This window comes from Mustelus asterias, chromosome 19, assembly GCF_964213995.1.
Source record: "Mustelus asterias chromosome 19, sMusAst1.hap1.1, whole genome shotgun sequence".
Taxonomy (NCBI): domain Eukaryota; kingdom Metazoa; phylum Chordata; class Chondrichthyes; order Carcharhiniformes; family Triakidae; genus Mustelus; species Mustelus asterias.
This window is the reverse complement of record NC_135819.1, coordinates 61,347,976-61,353,697: the sequence shown is the minus strand read 5'-3', so window position 1 is coordinate 61,353,697 and position 5,722 is coordinate 61,347,976. Positions and strand designations below refer to the sequence as shown.

At 43.6% G+C, this 5,722-nt stretch overlaps 1 protein-coding gene across 3 annotated transcripts in view; it reads left to right on the top strand.

Annotated features, from left to right (window-relative positions):
• The first annotated feature begins 130 nt into the window (after positions 1-130).
• The window catches only part of gcc1 (GRIP and coiled-coil domain containing 1), a 30,913-nt gene continuing 25,321 nt past the window's right edge, over positions 131-5,722 (top strand). Inside the window, exon 1 of one of the 3 annotated variants that reach the window (XM_078235692.1) lies at positions 131-270. The gene's annotated coding sequence lies outside the window, so the exon portion shown is untranslated. Of the gene's footprint in view, positions 499-4,732; positions 4,761-5,722 lie in introns of those variants that run through there. The other 2 variants (XM_078235693.1, XM_078235694.1) reach the window with 2 other exon arrangements.

The window sequence follows — 5,722 nt, the reverse complement described above, 5'->3', positions numbered from 1 at the left end:
TTGCCAATGACAACTTCCGGCCAACGGGTAAGAAATGACGTTGAAAGTGCGGCTGAACGTTCGTTGTCAACGTCACTTCCGTGTTGTCTGGCCAATCAGAGGCTCGTTATTCCAATGACGCGAGGGTGACCTTTCACCCTCAGCTCCATCACCTTCTCAAGATGGCGTCTTTCCTGTTCCATTGGCGACGTCAGCGAAGGGATTCTGGCCTCGGCGGCCTGGCTCCGAACTGAAGGCGGCAGTCGGGCCTGGAGAAGCGGGAGCGCCTCGGTGAGGATCGGGCCTGTTTGCTTTGTGAGCGACGAGAAGCGGCTTAGTTGGGGAGAGGGGGCGGAGAGGGGGGGAAGCTGGAGTCCGGACAGTGGACCAAGCACAGCCTTGGGCCGGAGGGTCAGGAGTCCCACAGAGCCGGTACTGCCAGGCTGCTGCCCTGGCCAAGGGGAGGCTCTGACTCAGGCGGCTGTAAAAGATCTTATGACAGTTTCGAACAAAAGCAAGGTATTCTCGCCCCAGTTCTGGTCAATGTCCTTAAATTCATATTCTACCAACATCTCTTACAGGAGATAATCTGGCCATCTGTGTGGTTTGGGGGATCCATACAATAGTGGCTATGTTTCGAAAAGTGCTTCACTGGCTACAAAACATTTTTAAGGCATCTTAAGTTTGTGAAAGGACAATTTGTGACCAAGTCTTTTGTAGAAAGTCAGAGCTTGTATTTATTTACCTAGCGCCCTTCACAACATCAGAATGCCCCAAAGCACTTTTTTTCTCTTTACAACCAATAAAGTACTTCTCAAGTGTAGCTATTGTTGTACTGTAGGAAACACGGTAGCCAATTAGCACACAGCAAGGTACCATAAGCAGCAATGATAATCAGATAATGTCATTTTGTGAGATTGATTGAGAGATGTTGGTCAGAACCTCTCTATTCCTCTTCAAAACAGTGCTGTGGGATCTCTTATATCCAACAGAAAGGATAGCCTGTCTAACAGCTCGTCTGAAAGACAGCACCCACAACAATGCAGTATGCCATACATACTGCCTCCCAACAAAGCTGCACACTCCCTTGGCACTGCACTTCTGACATTGCAATGGAGTGACACCTTTTTTGTGCTCAAGTCTCCAGAGTAGGACTTTGAGCTCATGACGTTGTGACTCAGACGTGAGAATGCTACTAAATAAAGCATGCCCGATGTAATAAACAGCCCCTGGGCACCTCACAGGAGCATAGTGACATAACGTAGAAACTCGGAGCAGGAGTAGCCTACTTCGCCATTCAATACAGTCATAGTTGATCCTCTATCTCCATGCCATACCCTCGCTCTCTCTCCTTACACCTTGATGCCTCTAGAGTCAAGAAATCTATCTATTTTCTTGCTAAACATATTCAGTGAAATGGTCTCCCACAGCCTTCTGTGGTAATGTATTCCACAGGTTTACCACCCTCTGAATAAAGACATTTCTCATCATCTCAGTCTTAAATGGCTTCCCCTGTATCCTGAGACTGTGACCCCTTCCCATTCCCCGCCAGAGGAAACATCATCCCTGCAACCTGTCTGTCGAACCCTTTCAGAAAGATAAATACTTCAATGAGATCCCCTCTCATTCTTCTAAACATCAATGAATACATATGACAATCCTGCCATCGCAGGAATCAGTCTGGTGAACCTTCACTGCACTCCCTCTATAGCAAGTATATATTATCTTCGGTAAAGAGACCAAAACTGCACACAATACTCCTGGTGTGCTTTCAATAAGGCCATGTACAGCTGAAGCAAGACATTATTTCTCATCTACTCAAGTCCCCTTGCAATGATGGCTAACATACTATTTGGCTTCCTAACTGCTTGCTGCACCTGCATACTTGCTTTCATTATAAAAGCAAAATACTGTGGATGCTGGAACCTGAAAGAAAAACAGAAAATGCTGGAAAATCTCAAAGATCTGACAGTGGAGAGAGAATAGAACCAACATTTCGAGTCTGGATGATCTTTCGTCAGCTTGAAACGTTGGCTCTGTTCTCCACAGATGCTGTGAGACCTGATGAGATTTTCCAGCATTTTCTGTTTTTGTACTTGCTTTTCATTGATTGCTGTACAAGGACACTCGGCTCCCTTTATAAATTAGCATCGCCATTTAAACAATACCCTGCCATTCGTTTTTCCTCAAAGTGAATAACTTCACATTTATCCACATTATAATGCATCTGCTGTGTATTTGTCCCCTCACAACTTGTCTAAATCACCTTGAAAGCCTCTTAATATCCTCCTCAGCACTCACATTCCTACCAAGTTTTATTTTGTCAGCAAACTTGGAAATATTACATTTGGTTCCTTCATCCAAATCACTGAAATGTATTGTGAATACCTGGGGCCCAAGCATTGATCCGTGCAGTATCTCACTAGTCAATGCCTGCCACTCCGAAAAAGATCCATTTATTCCCACTCTGTTTCTTGTCTGCTCACCAATTTTCAGTCCATACCATAATTGGAGAAAAGTTGGCACTAAATCAAGTTAGGCACTATTGGAATAAGTGACTGGAAGCTTGGCTGGAGAGGTAGGTTTTAAAACAAACATGCAAAAGGAGACATTGTGGTGGTTCAGGGAGAGAATTTCAGAGCATAGGGTCTATACAGTTGACGATAGGGCTAATGGTAATATAAATTGACAATTATAGTTTCATAAAATGATACAGTATAGTAGGAAACGATTCAACCCATCAAAATTTGCTTCTACAGCCTTTTCAGGTAGTGCATTCAGTATCGTATTAATTGTTTAAAAATATCTTCATGATAGTTCCTCTGATTTTTTTTGTCAGTCACCTTAAGTTTGTTTTGTGGTTACCAAAATTTCTTCCACTGAAAATAGTTTCTCCTTAGTTACTCTACTAGTAACTGTGTCAGTAACTCTGTCAAATCTCCTCTTAAACTTCTTTGCTTTAAGAGAGCAAACCCAGTTTCTGGGTGACATAGTGGCACAGTGGTTAGCACTGCTGCTGCTTCAGAGCGCCAGGAACCCAGGTTCAATTCCCAGCTTGGGTCACAGTGGCTCAAGCTGGAAATCGAACCCGGGTCCCTCGCGCTGTGAAGCAGCAGCGGAGTCTGCATGTTTTTCCCGTGTCTGCGTGGGTTTCCTCCGGGTGCTCCAGTTTCCTTCTCAATCTGAAAGACGTGCTGGTTAGGTGCATTGGCCACACTAAATTCTCCCTCCGCGTACCCGAACAGGCGCCAGAATGTGGCGAATAGGGGATTTTTACAGTAACTTCATTACAGTGTTAATGTGAGCCTACTTGTGACACAAATAAATAAACTTAAAATTTCTCCAGTCTTTCCATATAACAAAGCCCCTTGTTCCTGGTACCATTCTGGTAAATGTCTTTTGCTTCCTCTCCAATGATATGATGTCCTTCCTAAAGTGTGGTGCCCAGAACTATTCCATCTGGGGCCTAACTAGTGTTTTATAAAAGTCCAGTATTACTTCCTCCTTTTGTACTCTATTAATAAAACCAAGGCTCTCAAATGCTTTAGCAATGGCTTTCTTAACTTGTCCAACTAGCTTCAAAGACTTGCATAGGTCTACCCGCAGGTATCCCTGTTTATGTTTTCTCTCTAAAATTATACCATTTAATTCTTACTGCCTTTCTTCATCCTACCGATTGAGCATACGCATCTCTCTAAGGTAGAGAATTCTGGAGCTTCACAATATTCATCTAATATGAAATGTGAAGTTATCTACTTTGGTAGGGAAAATAGAAAAGCAGAACTATTTCATCAATAGCCCTAAATGCCTGATCTCTTATTCTAAGTCTCTAAGCCCCTAGTTCTAGACACTTCATCCAAGGGAAACATCATCTTAGTATCTACCTTGCTAAATTCTTTGAAGAATTTTGTACGTTGCAATCTCGCTCATTCTTCTAAACTCTAGGGAATATAGGCTAATTGTACTTAATCTCTCCTCATAAGACAATCCCCTCAATCCAAGAATTGTCTTTGTTGCATGCTCTTTAAGATAATTATATCGCTCCTGAGGGAAGAAGACCAAAACTGTACACAACCTGGGTGTGGTCTCACCAACACCTTCTATAATTGTAGTAAGACTACTTCACTTTTGTACTCCAATCCATTCATAATAAAAACTTACAAGCCATTGCTCTCACAATTCCTTGCATGTTAATTTTCTTCGAATTGTATATCCCTCTATGTGTCAACATTTGCTAGTCTCTCACCTTGTATAAAGTTCTGCTTTTCGATTTTTCCTACCGTAGCAGATAACCTCACATTCCTCCACGTGATATTCTATCTGTCCCATCTTTTCACAGTCACTTAAGCTGTCTATGTTATTTTACAACTTCCTTTCAGCTTCTTCACAACTGTCTGCACTGGAGTGCTGTTTTGGGCTGCAGTATAGTGCTTAAGTTGGAGTTTGATGATGAATAAATTTAAGGGTTAAATTACGGGTTAATTTATACCTAAAGCCTAGACCTTTAATTTAGCAACTAAAGTTGCTGTTTGAGTTGGAAGAAGGTGAGAAGGTGCAAAGACAGACAGGCTCTGCTTGTAGCTGCAACTAATTAATTAGATAACTGGTTTAAACAGGTTTTCAGAAGTTAGATTCAGAGTTTAAAAGCAGGCCATGTTACAGTGCTGCTTTGGGCTGCAGTAGAGTGCTTAAGGAGGTGTTTGGTGACGAGGGAAGGAGGTGAACTTTCCCTTTTCTACCTTTTGCAGAAAAAAAGCAGCAGCCTCGGTAAGTAGGACCTGGTGAGTATTTCTACTGCTTTTAATATGCCCTAAACTAGAGGAAATGAAAGTTAGGGAGTCAGTTAAGAATAAGCCATGACAGGGTAGCTCGGCCATGTGGAATGCACCCAATGTGGGAAGTCAGGGACACTCCCAGTTTCCAGAGTGACCATGTGTGTGTCTCCAGTTGAAATCCACATTTTGGATCCTTGCAATTGGACCGTAAGGACGGGGTCTTCATGGATAGATGTACAGTGAGGTGGTCACACCACAGGTTAAAAATGCACAGGCAGAAAATGAATGGGTGAGCGCCAGGCAGAGTAAAAGCACTAAGCAGGTAGTCCGTGAGTCCATCTCCCTCTCCCAACAAGTTTTCAGTTTTGGATCCTGTTGGGGGAGGTGGTTGCTCAAGTCAAGTCTGTAGCACCACGAATGGTTCAGCTTCAAGGAAGGCGGGGGAAACAAGGGTTAGCAGCAAATAGAGCCATGGTACAAAATAAAATGTATAAAAATGTTAAAAAGACAAGTCTAAAGGCACTGTATCTGTATGGTGCATTCGCAATAACAATACATAGAAACATAGACACCCTACAGTGCAGAAGGAGGCCATTCGGCCCATCGAGTCTGCACCGACCACAATCCCACCCAGGCCCTACCCCCACATATTTTACCCACTAATCCCTCTAACCTACGCATCCCAGGACTCTAAGGGACAATTTTTAACCTGGCCAATCAACCTAACCCGCACATCTTTGGACTGTGGGAGGAAACCGGAGCACCCGGAGGAAACCCACGCAGACACGAGGAGAATGTGCAAACTTCACACAGACAGTGACCCGAGCCGGGAATTGAACCCGGGACCCTGGAGCTGTGAAGCAGCAGTGCTAACCACTGTGCTACCGTGCCGCCAAATTGATATAAATACGCACAATACGATTGCGATTATGAAGACATGGCTGCAAGGCTGAAAAGTGAATATCCAA